Source organism: Canis lupus, chromosome 22, assembly GCF_003254725.2.
Source record: "Canis lupus dingo isolate Sandy chromosome 22, ASM325472v2, whole genome shotgun sequence".
NCBI lineage: Eukaryota > Metazoa > Chordata > Mammalia > Carnivora > Canidae > Canis > Canis lupus.
The window spans coordinates 51,302,123-51,321,481 of NC_064264.1; the positions used below are offsets into that span (position 1 = coordinate 51,302,123).

General features: G+C 38.1%; 1 protein-coding gene across 1 annotated transcript in view; it reads left to right on the forward strand.

Moving 5' to 3' along the window:
• Positions 1-19,359, forward strand: part of ITGBL1 (integrin subunit beta like 1) — a 212,719-nt gene that overhangs the window by 1,735 nt on the left and 191,625 nt on the right. The window lies entirely within an intron of this gene.

Here is a 19,359-nt window from a genome sequence, read left to right on the forward strand (position 1 = left end):
GGAATCACCTGTTGCAATACTTGCCTCCGCCCCAGGCCCACGCGGGGAGCGGAAGCCACGCTGGTACGTTTCACCCACTTAAATTCTGACCCTCCTTATTGTGGACGGAACCTCCCGGCTTCCCCCCAAACGGACTCCATCCGGTGGGCTCTTCTGCCCCAGTCACGAATTTCAAGCATCTTTTTTGCAGAACGTAAGCCTGTATTTTCTTTTCTTTTTTTCTTTTTTCTTTTTCTTTTTTCTTTTTTTGCCAAGGAAACGCAGGAAAATATCATTTTCCTAAATGTCCCCAAAAGGGGCCCAGGTCGTGTCTTTGAATTCTGATTTCCCTTCTTATTCTAGAGTTCACAGGTAGAAGAAGCGTGTGTCCGGAAACTGTGACAAGGACAACATAAGCCAAGCGATTGCTTTTGCATTGGTTGTAGCTGCCCTGAAGTTTTCAGCTGCAGTGAAACTTGGTATTTTTTGTGTGTGTGTGTGAGGGTGGAGTAAAAAGAAACTCGTTTCTCTTGGACATTTTTAAGGAGTGATTCAGGTTGTGATACTGGAATAGGTCAAGATATTTCTTGGGAGAGAACACCCTTCTTCTTAACCACTTTCACCAGAACATGCCATTTACTTAAGGCCAGAATTTCTGTTAGGTCGCTGTGAATGAATGGTGCAGGCCCTCCCTTAGTAAAAGGACAACACAATGCATTCCAACCAGGGTTTGGCAGATTTGTAGGGGGAAAAATAATCACTTCCTTTACCCACAATGTAGTTAAGAGGAGTCCAACACTAACAGAGATGAAGAACAGGTTTGTAGCAAAATGGTTTTTTCTTGGCACCTGGGCCCGAAAATGCATAGTGAGAGGAGAGTACTTAATATGCACACTGCTTGGCCTTGGAAAAGTAGCCGTGTCAGTAATTTGGAGGGGCACAGGTGCTTCTCTGTGGTTTGTTTACCCTGTAAAGACTGTAGCTCACCCCTAATGCCACAGCTTGTTATTTTAAAGTTGTCAGTCTCATGACAAGGTGCAGTATTATTAAGGGCAGCCCTTTGGAATGAAAGCTAAGTATTGTCTAATATTTCATTCCAGACTTGACTGTTACCTGGCTTCTTTGGCTTGTACTGCCTCTGGCAAGGTCTCTTCAATATCATGAGTTCTGAACACATTTTTTTCAGGACATTTTTGAATTGTTCTTTCACTGGAAAAAGTAAGAAGTATGACACAGTCTTCAACTGGTGAAACCAGTTATGGGTGCCATCAGATAAAACTTGCCTGTTGAAGAAGTTTATCTGGTTCCTTTCTGTAAAAGCGATGCAGAGGGAATGCTATGGCCTATGGTGGTCTTGTTTATCTCCAGTGGAAAGTGATTTGCTGTTTACCCCTAACATCTTAGTCACTGCATTCTTTCCTCTTGATACAAATGCAGCACTAAGTCATGCATGGTTTTGTCTGCATATGGATACAATCCCATAGAAGGCAAAATGCTTCTTTTTACTCCAAGGCTGAATGAAATAACTGTGTGCATTTCCCATTCTCATCTTTGTGAATGATGCCAATTGGGGCCTGCACTACTGGGCCTGGTGCAGGATCTGCCCCTGCAAATTCTCTGATGGCCTTTGCCAGGCCAGTGACACCTTTATGCACAGCACTGTTGTCTGGCTACCTTGCCAGCTTGCCTGCTTGTACATTTTGAATGTAGCTTCTCAGTTCCTCTTCAAAAAGTTTGTATATTGTAGCTAAGGTAGAAACATAGCAAGTTGTCTTTGATGTTTTTATGTGCACCTGGGCCTTTACCTCTATGGTGCTTTCTAGAAATAGAGTAGCTCTCAGAAGCCTCCCCATCTTTTTGAAGAACACAGAATCCTGCTCTGATAGTGTATCAGAGAGTGGTTAATACTCTGGACTCTGGGGGGGGGGGGGAATCTCAAGGAGTCAAATCCCAGCCCCACCGCTTAACAGCTGTGTTAACTTGGGCAATTAAACTTTCTGAGTCTTGATTTCTTCATCTGTAAAATAAGAATAACAAAATACCTATCTTATAGGATTGGTATGTTTTTTTTTTTTTAACACATGTAAAACATTTAGTGTTTCACAAAGTGCTCAATACATATAAATATGTGTATAAGCATATAACATTATAGTGATGCACAAAGGTGAGCTAGTATGTATGGATGAATAAATAGATAGCCTGGCTTTGTATTTGTTGGACATTTGATACAGTGAGAGCAATTTAGTTTTCTTAATGTAGCTTGGGCCTGCTATTGATCCAAAGCTCAAAAGGTCGAGCAAGGATAACTGTTTTGGCCCAGCCTTAGAGCAGCTGTATTAGATACACCATGCCCTTTTAAAGTTAAGTCCATTGGGATTCTTACACTGTGAATCATAAGAAAGATACTTATTTTAGTCTGAGGCTGTTTGAAAGTGATTACATATATATTAATGTATAACTAATGTATAATCCAGTGTCCACTTGTTCATGGCACACGAATCTTCTTCCTTGAACTTCTGTAAAGTAAAGGTCTGGCCCAGAAACTATTCCTGTGTGTGTGTGTGTGTGGGGGGTATCAAATGAGAAGTCAACTAATTTGGGTGGAATATTTCTTCGAGAAAAGTGTTTGGTTACATAAAACAAACTTTCAGCTAATATTTCAAGAGGTCCCTGAATCTACCCCGTGAACAGATATGCTTACACTTAAATTAAATGTTGTCTTTTTAAAATCTTTTCTAATCACTTTTGAAATATATCACTTAGAAGAGTTTTAGTTTTAGTAACCAGGAAGAGCTAATTGAATTAAATTGAACAAATATTTATGAGGTGTTGTATATTTACTAGACCCTGTGCTGTTGAAGGGGACATAAAGATGAGGAAATGAGAATTTCCCCTTGAGTAGGGAGATGAAAATACCAAATGCCTGTAATGCAATGCAGAATATAATTTCTACAACTTTTCATTGTATGATATCAGTGTAAGATTCGTTTATAGTTTGAGTTGGCTAGACAAAACAGTATGGATGATCTAAGACTATGAGAGTTTTATCGAGGCAGAGATTAAATATTGTGGTTAAAATTCTTGAGAAAGAGGTAGCTTTTGCCATACATCTTTATGCATTGGGAGGTTTTTGGTCCAAATGGGGGACTGTTGGAATTCTGAGGGAAGAAAAAAATCCAAGCAGTGGTTTAGAGGCAGAAAGGCATGTGGGACAAGTGAAGTATTCTAGGTTTGGCTTGGCTGGATCTTAGGGCTGTGGGGAAAGTAGTAGAAGGTATTTTGAGTTACAGTTGGACATACTGTTGAGAGCTCTGAACCTGAATGGGAATTTTATGCTTATAGGGGCCATGGTGAGATTTGAATGTGAGAGCCATGGTTAGTACTCTGAGTCATGAAAAGTACCAGGGTAGGGTGCTGGACAGCATGGCAGGTTGAAGTAGACATCTGATGGGGAGGAGCTCAGTTTAAATGCTATTTAAATGGTAGTCCAGGAGATAGAGAATAAGATGGAACTATGATGAATTTTAAACATTGTTGAAGGTACAACCAACATGCTTTAGTACACGGATGAATAAGATGTTAAATCAGTGCCTGGGTGTATGATAGAACTGATGGAATCAGAGTCAGGAGAAAGAACCAGGTAACTCCTAATCAATGGCTAAAAACCTTTACTAAAGAAAAAATGCTTATTTTTAATCTGAAATTGCTGTAAAATGAAGAACTATGGCTAGCAGAATGAGTCCAGACTCGACTGGCAGTGGATCTAGATGGATCACGTCTGAACTGTCAACTTGGGTTCAGTTGTTTGAATCCTTAACCTTGAGCCAGTCATGATTTCTTTGAAACTTAGATTCTTTTTTTTGGACCATCTTTATGGATATAAAGAACCTTGCATCCTGCATTGTATTATTCAGAATAATTTTTATGTTTATGTATAAATATATTTAATATCCATATAATTATGCATTTATACATTTATTCAGACTATGTATAAAACATTCTTATAAACATTAATTTATGTACATAAACACACATAATATAAAAATAATTAAAATACATGGAAATACCCCTTATATATCAATATTAATTTTTTTCTTGCAGATATTTCTGACTCTTATACTGCTAAATAAATGGTAGGAGAATTGTATGTAATTCTTCATGAGAACTGGACTTACTGGGGATGCCTGGGTGGCTCAGCGGTTGAGTGCCCAACCCAGGGTGTGATCCTGGAATCCCAGGATTGAGTCTCATATCAGGCTTCCTGCATGGAGCCTGCTTCTCTCTCTCTCTCTCTCTCTCTCTCTGTCTCACTCTCTCTCTCTCTCTGTTTCTCATGAATAAATAAATAAAATTTTTTTATTTTTTAAAAAGAACTGGACTTTCTTGTTCTTTATAGTCTATCTTAGGACTGATTTGCTTTTCCTCACAGTTGCATTTTTCTTAGATAGTTGGGTAATTCCCTCCTAGCCTATTTTGTGGAATCGCTCTTTGGTTTTGCCTTAGTTATTTTCCATTTTTCACCCTCTCTTCCTTCCTTCAAACCATATTCTATTTTACTTGCCCACTCTTTTAACTCTGTCCAGCTACCCTGGGTACTGGGGTACTGCTACATCCTTGCTTCTTCTTTATATTCCCTCTGCGCCCCTGCGCGGGACACTGGGCACGTAAGAGCATTGTCTGTTTTTTAACATCCCATCCAATCAATGATTGTGTTGAACAGACAGACTCCAGTTTCCACATGTGTTTTCATCATGGTCTTAAAGTGTCCATAATTTTGGAGAATACACTTAGGGGTTACCCACCACTAGCTCACCTGCATGCAGGCCTCTTTTCTTTTTTTTTTTTTTTAATTTTTATTTATTTATGATAGTCACAGAGAGAGAAAGAGAGAGAGGCAGAGACATAGGCAGAGGGAGAAGCAGGCTCCATGCACCGGAAGCCCGATGTGGGATTCGATCCCGGGTCTCCAGGATCGCGCCCTGGGCCAAAGGCAGGCGCCAAACCGCTGCGCCACCCAGGGATCCCACAGGCCTCTTTTCTTTGTGAATTCTGTACTTGTAGGTTGATCCATTTTGGATAAATGCATCCTGTCTTACCTCAAGTGACACAACCATTATAGATTTTCTTTAAAAAAAATTATTTACTTATTCATGAGAGACACAGAGAGAAAAGCAGAGACATAGGCAAAGAGAGAAGCAGGCTCCCTGTGGAGAGCCTGATCCAGAACTCTGTCCCAGGACCCGGGGATTGCAACCTGAGCTGAAGGCAGATACTCAACCACTGAGCCACCCAGGTGCCCCCAGAATGAAAGATTTTCATCTTCATTTTCTCTCAACTGTACTGCTTTATTTGGATCCGGTCCTCTGCAGTTCTACTGTGGAGAAACTGAGATACCTTGTCTTTGGACTGGGTCATCCCCATACTTTTTTTTTTTTTAAGATTTTATTTATTTTTTCATGAGAGACACACAGAGAGAGGCAGAGACACAGGCAGAGGGAGAAGCAAGCTCCATGCAGGGAGCCTGATGTGGGACCCAATCCCAGGTCTCCAGGATCACACCCCTGGCTGAAGGTGGCGCTAAACCACTGAGCCACCCGGGCTGCCCATCCCCATACTTTGATAATCTAGAGGAGCATATTTATAACATTAGGGTGTTTAGATCAAATAGTGTCAATATGTGAAGTTCAGTGGTTATTTTTCAGTAGAATTTTCCCAGAGAGAGAAGGGAACATATGGGAGCAAATTTATTTATGTTACAAATCTTAAATTGGCAAAGTAAAAACCTCCTTCATAGGGTTCTCAGAAGTCTTTCATATATTTTGAGATGTGATACTAAAACTGACATCCCATGTCTCTTAGTATCATAACCCCAGGTCTCTGGGCCCCAGACATAGGCTGTGAAATCTGACCTTTGAAGGAGTCATGTGATTAGATTGGATCCTATCAGATAATCCAGAATAATCTTCCCATTTCAAGATCTATAATCTTAATCACACTGGCAAGATTCCTTTTGGCATGTCATTTACAGGTTTCAGGAGCAAGGATGTGGACATCTCTGGAGGCCGTTAGTCTTTTTATCCTTCCTTTTCTTCCTCCCATCCTTCTGTGAAGTACCAGAGGAATGCTATGTATGTGTACTTGCTAAGTACATGTGTGATGCTATGCTAGGAATGTGTATGAATGGCAAGAGAGAGTGGTTCCAACTCCATTAGTACCTGGCTGTTCTTACCCTTCGTCTAGGATGCAAGTAGTGAGTCTTTTCTTTCCTTTCAGAGCTCATCTTCATAATCTAATTTCCCTGCCCCTAGTCTTTCCTACACCACTGCTGATAAGGAACACCAGGCTTCTGGTCCAAGTTATGAAGAGTGATTTAGAGCCCAGCAGTGTCCTACATTCAATGCTTGATGTTATCACTTGCCAATCGTGGAGCTCTGGGCAAGTTACTCAAACATTTGCCTCTTCTGTCTCCTTATTTATGAGACAGGGGTAAGTAATAATGTTATCAATGAGGATAATAATTATGCAAAAACTCATGAGTGATTACAAATTCATTGGAGTTATGGGCTTACTTATGTCAGATGCTTCTCTTTTATCCTAGTGTGATACTTGGTCCTAAGATATTAACTCTTCCAAAATTATTTTCTTTTTTTTTTTTAAAGATTTTATTTATTTATTTGAGAGAGATAGAGGGAGCACAAGCAGTAGGGGGGAATGAGGGCAGGCTCCCTACTGAGCAAGGAATCCGACACAGGGCCGACATAGTCCAGACCCCTGGGACTATGACCTGAGCTGAAGGCAGATGCTTAACTGACTGAGCCACCCAGGTGTCCCAAGAATTGATTTTCTTTCCACAATATATCCTCCTCTGGGTTCAAGCCTATGTTTGCTTTTTCTCCTTTGACTGTGAATTTTTGGAACTGTCTCACCCCAGACAACATGTCTGCTCCACAGTGTCATGGCTGGGTGAGCTTTCAGCCATGGCCATCTCAAGCCTGATTCTCAATGGGTCATGTTCCAGCTCACTGGATGTCTAAGATTCTGACCCTAGTTTCTGTCTTTGTCTTAGGAACTTGACTTTTGTGTTCTTGTCCCTGAAATCTTCACTCTGATTTATGGTTCTAGAGTCATGCCCTAAATGGTGTGTGGCTAGTCTTTGAATCTGGAGGTTTTAGTCACTTTCTTTACTGGAAACCCTAAGATTTCTGCACATTTGCAGAGTTTACACTCAGCGTAACTGCTTCTGATTCTTACCTCCTCTGAGATGTCTGTATTTCCTGACTGTTCCTTCATCTCCTCTAAAGCATTAATCTCAAGTGGGTTGATCCCAGAGCCCACTCCTTCAACTTACAAAAGTAAGAAAAGCAGTACATTACAAAACAAAATCAAAACAACTCACCTTTGCAGAGTTTTTGAGTATTCAATAAATGTTACTGAATATTCTGGAAACAGAGGAGATGGGGTAGTTTAATCACAGATATATAAACAACTTAATATTGAATAGTAATCATTCTGGTTCTTAAAACTCCTGGTTTTTGAAACCACTCCTCCTTCATAGAGCTAAGTGTGGACATGTGATGAAATTCTGGTTACAGAGATGTAAGCGGAGGTGTTGTAGATGAATTCAAAGGGAGCTGACTTTCAGGGAGGTATGTGTTTTGCCCATCTACCTTTTTTACTGCCTAGAATGTACCTACTTCTAACTGCCCCTTGGGATCAAGAGATGAATGTGGTGGCCATCTATGAGGATGACTCACTCACAAGATAGGAATCTGGCCTTCTGGAGACACCATGGAACTGCCACACCAGTCTTGGACTGCCTGCCTCTGGATTGCTTTTACACATAAAAATAACAAACTTTTGCTTAAGCTCTTGTCATTTTGGGGTTTTCTGGCAGCTGTAATATCACCTTTTGTGAAACAACAGTTTTATTCAAAAAGTTCAAGTTTATTAAAACAGGGCAAGGGTAGCATTTGTAAGGGGTTGAGAGCTTGAGCTTGTGACACCGGTAGGGCTGGGTTCCACACTGTTTTACCTGGTATGTGGACTCCAGCAGTTTTGGTAAATTCTGTAAGACTCAGTTTGCTCATCTCTAAAGTGGGATACAATTAACACTCTGGGGTGGAGTTATTGCAGAATTTAAGTGAGAAAATACACATGAGGCATCTAATAAAATAGCTGACATAATTGTCACTCTAAATGAGAGTTGTTATTACTATTATTAATCCTAGAATCTCTGAGGGGATTATGCTAAGGCAAAAGGAAATATGTCTTTGCTAGTAATTGAGTGACCAGTGATGGACGCATATTCCTTGTACCAGTTAATATATTCAACATATACTGCTTTTTTGCCTACCTATCTTCTATGAGACGATGTAAGTTTTCAAAATCTGGTAAGCAGAATTAGATTACCAGAGAGAACACAAACATTGTTTATGTATTTAAATATTTTTTTTACATTTTCCATTTATTTATCTGTACTTAACATTCATCAAAACATCACGCATGTCTGCTACAGACACTCACACAATATGTAAACGCATGGATAAAAATCAGTACAGTGGGGTTGCATTTTACGCAGAGATGAGAGTCTACATCAGCACAAAATCAAACATATGAAGTTTAAACTTACCCTGACAAATCTCCAAGGAAAGCTGTTTGTTTCCAGTCCATGACACCCTCTCTCAGTCTAGCCTGGTAAACACTAGGAAATGAATGTTTACTCCTTGGCTGGTTCTGTGTTTACTCCATTTTTAGCTTTTGGTTGGATTTGAGAGGAGTAGTAGCTGGATTGTTCTTGGGGCTCCTCAGTGGGTGGGATGCTTACCAGGAGACACAGCAAGAACATCAGCCCATGGAAGCCCCCATCTCTTTCACTTCTTCTTTGCCCCTACTTGGGGTTTCCACTCACTGAATGGAATGACAGAAGCTTACATTATTTAAATTATTGTGCTACCTTCCTTTATCACCAAGTATTAACCTTCACTGCGTAAACATGTGTAAAAGAATTCAGGTGAGTCAAATGTGTGTGCACTGAGACTCCTCTTTAGTATGATTTTCAGCATAACCTCTGGAGTTAATATCAAATGTAGGGTGTACTTGCCTATTTTCCCATGGTTATAATGTGTTATAAACATGTGAACACACACTCTCTGAGGCCTATTTCTCTCCCTCTCTTGCTTTTTTTTCCCCTTAAGAAAATATCACAGCTCTCATTCTAGCTTACTATAGATGATTAAGAATTTTAATATGTGTATGATGTCTTAGAGTACAGATATTTTGCTTTATTAAACAGTTTGCCTAAGTGAACATTCTGATTGCTTCCAGTTTTATTTTTTGATGTAGGAGGACTTTAAGCAGTATTTTCAAACTCCAATTTAAAATTGTGCACACGTTTGTACACATATGTGCACACAGTTCTGCAGCCCCCCTCATTCTTGCATGTACACAAAGACATTTCCACTAGAGTGAGCTGGGTCCCCGTACATGCATGAGGGACTCATCAGCCAACAGGACTGTTAATAAAAGTGTCTTCATGCATTGCTGATCTTGGCGCAGGGAGACTTCAAATCAGGTGGAACTGGGAGATCTGAAGCCTTTGTCCTTAGGGAAATTTAGATTCCAAGCATGGTGTGGAATTCAAGGTCAAGAGTCACATCTAAGAAAGAGGAGAAATAGGGTACAGCAAGGACTAAGAATGCCAAGGGGATTTACCAGGGTGTTTTTAGGCCCCCTGCACAGGTAAATTCTCAAGCTATTTTCCATTAACTCTTAAATTGATAAAGATAGAAAGCTGCAAGGAGATTGCAAATCTCATTTTCTTTGGAAAAGAGTGCTTTGTCTTTTTGAGGATCACATTTCCTGGCAAATAAGAAACTATATTTTGTAATAGAACTCATTCTTCTGTCTACTCTAAATCATCTTACTTAAGGCTGGGTAGAAGAATGATGGCTTTATAAAGGGAAAAGAAAAATAAGACCTTTATAAGGATGCTCACTGGCTTGACCTTGTGTCACCTCGGTCCTAACTCATACCGTAAGACAAGTTTCTCTGCCAAGAGCCCTATCATCCTAATTGGATATAGTCACTAGTTCAAGCATCAAATTATTCCAAATGAATCATTACCCACTCTAGTTTTCTGTTTTACTATTTTATCCGAATACTTCCTGGGGGAAAGGCAGACCAAAACCCCTCTTTTTTAAAAAAAGAGGTCAATGAATTTTGATATTGCTTATTAGAAACTTCTTTTATGGGAAGGCCTTAACTGTAAATCATGATTTAGTCAATGGGAGAGAGTAAGGAGCCAAAATCAGACAATCAAAACATGGTAAATGTATTTCCTTATTGGCCATTATCGTTCTTTCAAAGCTATCATTTTCTGCTGTGCAAAATAGTTAGATAAAACTAGTTATTTTTCTAAACAAAATGACTTGGCCACTTATGCCTTTTCCTCTCCAAAATAAAAAAAGGCGAGTTACAGACTTTTTTTTTTCTTGGTCAACATCATTAGTTATATAAGCTCTAAGAATCATCCTGACATGAAATAATTCATTTGTTTTAAGAGGGAAAATATTTGATTCTAGCTGTGTCCTGGATAGACTTCAATTGCCTGCTTGGATGGATTTGAGCTTTAAAATTAATGCTGTGTTAGTAATACACAAGAATAATGGGAAAATATCTATTTCTATTTGAGTATGCTTTGCTGGAAAATAGTTTTGTACATATGAATTTATTCAATTCTCATATAAGTTTTAAGGGGTAGTCAAAATTATTCTTCTCCAGCTATCATATTAGGGAACCCTGAAAAATATTTGCCCCCTAAATCAGTAGGAGGCTTCTCCTCAAGCATGTTAAAGTTGTCCTGAAACCACATATTTAAGGAAAATATTTTCATGAACTTGGAGTCCTGAAATAACAATTTTGAAGGACTCAAAAATGAGTCCTTCATTTTTATATTTAAAAATATATCTTATGTTGATTTTTTTCTTAGAAGAGCTGTTTTAATTCTCATTTCTACCTTGTGCCAGAGATAAGACACTGACAAGCTCCAATACGGGGCAGAAGAACACCTTATTCAGTTAGTATCAAAAGAAGTCTGTGTAGCAGAAAGCATTGGGACCAAATGTCATAGCAACAAAGAGTATTTCTCTCTGCTGTAAGTGATATTCTTAGAATGATTGTGTTTAGCACCAACCCTTATCAAAATAAGGGTTCCCCAGAGTCAGCAAGGGGAGAAATTTTTCTATAATCTTTGATTTTCCTGGTCTGTAAGAGCAAAAGAAAATGTAGAGAGGAGAGTTGAATATTTGTTACTTTCATGGACATTAACTAGTTTTATTTTGGCTATTAAGAATAAATCACTTTTTTGGGGTGCCTAGGTAGCTCAGTCTGTTGAGTGTCCAACCATTGATTTTAGCTTTGGTCATGAACTTGGTGTTTTGGGATTGAGCACCATATTGGGGTCTGTGCTTGGTGGGGAGTCTGCTTAAGATTCTCTCTCCTTTTCCCTCTGCTGTCCTCTACCCTATGTTCACTCCCTCTCAAATAAATAAATAAATCTTTTTAAAAAAGGAATACATCATATTTAAGATTATCTTTTGCTCTTTTAAAATTACTCATAATATGAAATCCAGACATTCAAATAACATGCAATTTTTTGATATAATATATAAAAATATACATGTTATACACACACACTATATTAGTAGGAATGCACAGTGAGGGAAGACAAGTGTCTATAGAAATATGGACATTTTTGACTGGATTGTCATGAGGGTGGACTTTACTCTTTGAAGGTGAGTATGTCACTTATCAGTATGCCAAGGATTCTTGAAATTCTATTTCTTTATTTCATCCCTGCTAATAAGCTAGATGTAGGATTTTAAGACTTAGGAGTGGCAATGCATTGGTCTGTTAATAATATAGTCTCTATTGAAGTTAGTAATCTTTCCTTTGGGAAAGCTAAGTGAGCAGGTTTGGATAGGTTGGAAATGCAAAGGGAACTGCTCTGGAAAGTGCCTGGGAATTGGAATTAAAAAGTAAAACAAACTATTCTTTCTCCACTGTTGTTACTTATTGTCCTTGTGTAATTCACTTGACTTCTCTGAGCTTTAGTGAAGTTGAATTCAACAAGAATTTAATAAACATCTCCAGAAAGATGACTAGCAGAAGGCAGGGCATTGGGAGCTGGAAGATTGGAGCATCAGAAAGCAGCAGGTGCTGAGTCCAGTGTCCTCTGTTTCAGGAAAGGGATGGAAAGATTTTCATTTCGGACAGTTGACCACTACAGAGAGATGTCCTATTACCTTCAGGTTACCTTGAAAGCTTTACTTTCTGAGAATTTTAAGAACTCTCACTTTCACAAATTATTTAATGAGTGTCCAATGCCTATGATACCTGCATGATATTGTAATATAGGCATTAACATTCTATTAAGTAGATTTGGTGTTTGTTAAATTCCCAACTATTGGCACATAGCCTATTAATATAAAATAAAAGAATATTTGTGCACATCTTGAAATATACCCCCCCAAATAAATATCAAAAACCATGTCAAAACCATAATAGTCAAGCCAAAAACCATGACAGTTTCTGATGCCCTTGACATGGAAGAATACTAGTCAAACTAGCAAGAGAACCAAGCATGAGGTAGAAGAATAACTGAAGGATGTTTACGGGGTCAGTTGGAGGAATTAATAATGGTTTGGAAAATAATTCCTTTCTTTTCTTTTTTTTTAAAATAATTCCTTTCTAAAAGGTCAATGTTATATGGGATACACTTTAAGAAACATCTGTTTAATTGTAATAATGTACCTCATAGTGTTATTATGGAATTGAAATAAGGTAATGATAACACAGTTACTATTTATTTAGAATTTGCTATATGCCTCTTTGTTAAATTCTCACAGTAAACCTACTGGGTGGATTGTCTTGCCTTTTTGAAGACAAAGAGCTGAGCCTGAGAAAGATTAAATGGAATGTTTAAGATTGTGTTTTGTCAGACACAAAAAACTATGCCATCAATCACCCTTGTATCAACTTATTCCATTTAGCACAATGCCACCAGGTGACAGATGCCCAAGAATATTTAAATTTCTTCAATGCCCAGAAGTCAGTGGCATTTCTATACACTAACAATGAGACTGAAGAAAGAGAAATTAAGGAGTCAATCCCATTTACAATTGCACCCAAAAGCATAAGATACCTAGGAATAAACCTAACCAAAGATGTAAAGGATCTATACCCTCAAAACTATAGAACACTTCTGAAAGAAATTGAGGAAGACACAAAGAGATGGAAAAATATTCCATGCTCATGGATTGGCAGAATTAATATTGTGAAAATGTCAATGTTACCCAGGGCAATATACACGTTTAATGCAATCCCTATCAAAATACCATGGACTTTCTTCAGAGAGTTAGAACAAATTATTTTAAGATTTGTGTGGAATCAGAAAAGACCCCGAATAGCCAGGGGAATTTTAAAAAAGAAAACCATATCTGGGGGCATCACAATGCCAGATTTCAGGTTGTACTACAAAGCTGTGGTCATCAAGACAGTGTGGTACTGGCACAAAAACAGACACATAGATCAGTGGAACAGAATAGAGAATCCAGAAGTGGACCCTCAACTTTATGGACAACTAATATTCGATAAAGGAGGAAAGACTATCCATTGGAAGAAAGACAGTCTCTTCAATAAATGGTGCTGGGAAAATTGGACATCCACATGCAGAAGAATGAAACTAGACCACTCTCTTTCACCATACACAAAGATAAACTCAAAATGGATGAAAGATCTAAATGTGAGACAAGATTCCGTCAAAATCCTAGAGAAGAACACAGGCAACACCCTTTTTGAACTCGGCCATAGTAACTTCTTGCAAGATACATCCACGAAGGCAAAAGAAACAAAAGCAAAAATGAACTATTGGGACTTCATCAAGATAAGAAGCTTTTGCACAGCAAAGGATACAGTCAACAAAACTCAAAGACAACCTACAGAATGGGAGAAGATATTTGCAAATGACATATCAGATAAAGGGCTAGTTTCCAAGATCTATAAAGAACTTATTAAACTCAACACCAAAGAAACAAACAATCCAATCATGAAATGGGCAAAAGACATGAACAGAAATCTCACAGAGGAAGACATAGACATGGCCAACATGCATATGAGAAAATGTTCTGCATCACTTGCCATCAGGGAAATACAAATCAAAACTACAATGAGATACCACCTCACACCAGTGAGAATGGGGAAAATTAACAAGGCAGGAAACCACAAATGTTGGAGAGGATGCGGAGAAAAGGGAACCCTCTTACACTGTTGGTGGGAATGTGAACTGGTGCAGCCACTCTGGAAAACTGTGTGGAGGTTCCTCAAACACTTTTCTGCAATTTCCGATGAGTGTATGTGGTATTAATCTGCAATAATTAAATGCTTTTTCTACGTGTGAAGCTGTGAGAAGCAGAACGGTATTGAAGGAGAAGAACTGATGTAGGTTCAAAATTGACTCTGCCCATTATGAACCACATGATGTTGGGCAGTTAATAAACTTTCTCATGACTGTTTCCTCATCTCATACTGTTATTGTGAGAGTAAGGATTCAAGAAAATCCCTGGCTTATCGTAATCGCTCATCAGCAGCTACTCTTACTGTTTTTATTGATCTTATCATCAAGCCATTCCCATATCACTGCAATCAAATTATGCCCTTTTCAAAGGCAGTAGTGAATTTTCTCTAATATTATGTCTTAGGACTTTATTGTTATTGCTGCAAGAATGCTGCAAATTATCCCAAACTATCCCAAACTCAGTGGCTTACCAGAAAACACCAAAAATGATCTTTATTTCTCCTACTTGGGTGTGTAGTTCAGCTACGACTCAGCTAGGCAAGGCTGAATTCCAGGGTGCAGACTGAGCCCCAAGTTATTCTTATGCTGTTGGGGTATGCTTTGTCATGGTGGGTCACAGGAGCACTAGAGGATAAAAGGAAATAAAGGGTGTTCCTTAAGGCCTTGAGTCACTTGGACATTATGTCCACATACTGTTGGGCAAAAGGCGTGATAGTCAAGCCCTGTATCTGTGCTCTGCATTCTCCTGGACTCTGCAAGGTGACATGGCAAGAGAGGCTTCAGTTGTTGACAGCCCGTATTCTATCAGCCACAAGATTTAACATAGATAGGTATTCTGATATCGTGGCTCCTTAGTGAAATTAGTTGATTGATGTGGTTATAAATATCTGATATTTAAATTTAATTTGGAGGTAAATATGTTTCAGTTTAAAATGTAACCATATTAATTATACAGTAAATTATATAGAGTTTTCTGAAGAGGTAAGAAAATTAAAAAGAGAAAAGCAAAAATATATCCAGAGGCTAATCTTTAGTGAGGAAATTCATATCAACCTCATAAAAATGAATTCCCTAAATATAGACTTAATGTCCTATGAGTCAAAGGGTAAGTGTTTCTTTCCACTGTACTTAAATATACACAATCTGTCATTTTATGACATCTTCCAATGGGTCTTTGCATAAATGCATGCTCCAAATACTATAAAACAGTGATTTGATGATAACCAGAATATTGATATGTCATGAGGCAGGTTCAGTAGTTGTCTTTTTCATATGCACACTTAGTAAGCCACGTACCTACTTTTTGCTAAATTACTTCAATTTTCACACATTTTCTACTTTAAAAGAATGTTTTATGTAGAATAATGTGTTTGGTTACTTGAATATACTGTTTTTGGAATTTATCTTCTGAGAACTTCAAAAGTGCGATGGAATCAGTCAACATATTTGGTATTACTCAGATTTTTTGTTTTTCAGATTTTAAACAACAATAGAATTCATTTATTTAAGAAGGAGAATGTAAAAAGTTTTAGATTGTGTGAGCTGTCCCACAACTATTGATTGGTCAGTCAACCATTGTAAACTGACAACACTGTTAGGTGGATCGTTAACTTACTGAAGAATATATTTCCTATTCCTAATGAGGAACTGTAGGTCCTTTAGGGACTAATTTTTTGTAAACTTTGATTGATTTTGAAATTTAAAACAGTTTTATTGGAAGTCCATATGATTATAAATATCTTTGATAAAAATTTGTGTGTAATTATTAGAAAGTGTACCCGTATAAATTAGTCACTATCTTTGAGAGTTGAAACTCTGGGGGCACCTGGGTGGCTCAGTTGGTTAAGCATCTGACTCTTGATTTCAGCTCAGCTCATGATCTCAAAGTCAAGATAAAGCCCCACGTTGGGCTCTGGGCTCAGGGTAGAGTCTGCTTGACATTCTCTCTCCTCTTCTCCTTCTGCCCCTTCTACGCCACAAATAAATAAATAAAATCTGAAAAAAAAAATGAATTGAAGCTCTGAAAGTGGGCTGCTTCCTCATAAATAAAGTTCCAAGAATTTATCCAGAGATATGAAACAGAAGATGTAAATATTAGTGTTGTATGTATATAATTATTATGTCACTTTTATATTCAATTACCAAGTATTTTTTAAGCAATTACTATGAATTAGTCTCTGCATTGGTAGCTATAGGGGCTATAGACATGAAAAGATAGGAGTCTTTTTCTTAGAAAATGTAGTGGTAGGTTTGAAATCTACTATAATACAGTATTAAAAAGGCACAAAGTAGGGGATCCCTGGGTGGCTCAACGGTTTAGCACCTGCCTTTGGCTCAGGGCGTGATCCTGGTGTCCCGGGACCGAGTCCCACGTAGGGCTCCCTGCATGGAGCCTGCTTCTCCCTCTGCCTATGTCTCTGACCTTCTCTCTCTTTCTCTCTCTCTCTCTCTCTTTTTCCCTGTGTCTTTCATGAATAAATAAAATAAAAATCTTTAAAAAAATAAACTAAAAAGGCACAAAGTAACATGCATATGAAGAATTTAAGCTATTTTGAAAATAAGAAAGATATTAGCTAGTGGCTATGGGAGGATTGGCATTTCCGCCAGAGGGAGGAAATATGCAGAATCTAAAGCTGGAAAGTATCATGGACACTTGCTCACTTTGGTCAATGGGTGCTTTCAGAAGGGTTGTCAAGGGAAAAATCTGCAGAGATGATTGGGAGCCGCTCACAGGGAGCCTTTCAGTACCAAACCAATGATGTGTATAGCCCATGGCCTGTAATAGTGAACAGAGACTTGTCTTTTCCAGGTGGCAATTTCAGGGACATTGATCTTAGGATAAATGAAAAGAGAAAAGTCTTAAGATGGACAGAACGATAAGAAAGGTGCTAATGGTGAAAACTAATGATATTCTGAATTATGATAGTGACCATAGAAAGAAAAGGGAAAGGAAGGTGGAGATGCTAAGTAGACTGATGTGATGGAATTGGCAGGAATTGAGGGTTGAGCTGGGAGGTGGGGGCAAGACTTATTGGTAAATGTAAAATGTTGTGGTCATATCAGTTTCCAAATATTCCAAGTCCTGCAGCCTCCCTCTCCACCTCCCCCAGAGACACCTGGGCCTCTTCCTAATTGGAAATTAAAGGGTTATGTCTTGGTCTCCTGGAGAACTCCTCCCCTGCTATGGTGCTAAGCACTAATACTTCTTTCTCACCCTGGTTAAATACTTCATATATCTGCCACCTGGAAGAGTAGAAGGGGCTCCTTCTGGGCCATACATAGGAAATTGAGAAGGCAATGTTTTGAGGGCAAAAGGAGCGGAATAATGGTTTGTAGAACAGCCATCTGAAGGTGGGCATGGTGGCCAAAGGGTACATCCACTCCCAAAGATTGCAGTTTATCACAGAATGAATGGGTACTAAGACCCAGAAGACTAAAAATTTAAGGACTCCTGCACAAATGATTATATACAGATATATTTCTTGTTGCTTAATATGTATTCCTATTTTGGGGTGTCTAGGACACTTTGACTTTTTAGACATAGATAACCATATCTCTCATTAGGATTGCAAAAGATGAATGAGAAATAAAATTATAGGTTGTATGTTAAACAAACCCTAGTTGCAACTTGTTTAAGTGTAGTATTCTTACTCTATCCAAAGTAAAGTCAGCTCTGTCTTGGTAATTATATTTTTCATGCAAAAATGGCTTCAATTTAAGTTCATCAAAATAAAATTCTGAAAATATCAGAAACTTTTTGTTATACAGAAAAGAAAATCTAAGTATTAGTTTTTGTGTACCTCTAATATTTGATCACAAGATGGTATGAAATTTCATCATAACATAGAATGAATATAATATTCATAATATTAAATATATTATAAAATGTATGTTAGTCTGTGTAGTAATTGCCTTATGAGTTTCCTTCATAGGCTTTTAATGTATAAACTCTAAGATGAAGTAATTCAGGCTTATTTAGGGGGCAGGTGTCTTCCAGATACTCATAGATGTATCAGGTAGGATATCTTTTTGGGGTCCAAGTAATAGAAAACCCAACCCAAACATGCTTAAGAAAAAAAATTACAATTTACCAGCACTTAAATGAAATACCTAGACAGTGTTTCTCAAATTATGTTCTTGAGCCAGCACCAACTGGGTACTTGTTAGAAATGCAAATTCTAAGTTCTGCCCCACCCCCTTCCTGGTTTACTGAATCAGAAACTGACTGTGAAGCTCAGTCATCTCTCTGCTTTAACAAGCCCTTTAACTTATACATTGTAAAATCTGAGAAACAGTGGTCTAGAACTAAATCTATCTTTGGGTACAACTCAAAGGATACCACCAGGATCTACCTGCAGGCTCTCCCTCCCCTGGGATAGGCTTCATAGTATGACCATTGACAGCTTTTGCTACCCATCATCGCAACACCCTCTCCAGTAGACAAGAGAAATTATTTCACCTCGAACTGAGTCTTTGCTACTAGATAGAAATCTGGATTGTAACTACATGGACCAATAAAGATAATATATTTTTTATTTTATTCAGATCTCCTTAAAAGAGATAGAGGGAGAGGCATGTGATTGCAAAGAAGACCAAAAAAAAAAAAAAAAAAAAAGTGGTGGTGGCAAGGAGACATGGAGAAAAGCAGGAGATTAAGTGACTAGGAATAAAGACTATGTGAGAAATGAAAGATAATGGTAAATAGTGCAGATCTGCAACATAGGTTTTAATATGTTAAAAGTCTGGACCCCCTTGCAGCTTTAAAACCCTCATGAGCTATTTAATATCATGTTTGATATTGTAGAATAATACTGTAATCATTCATGCTAATTGCTATTCTCTCTGGCTCTGTTACTATTCCTTTATTTAATCATTGTGTGTTTAACACTGTAAGGGACATAAGCACACATCCACTGTTCCACATTTTACTTAGGCTCATTTTACACACAAAAAAATGGCCATTCTGCAGATTTCCAGAGTCATCTTTATTTGTTTTTGTTTTTTTTAAATGCTCTCTAAGTTGCAAA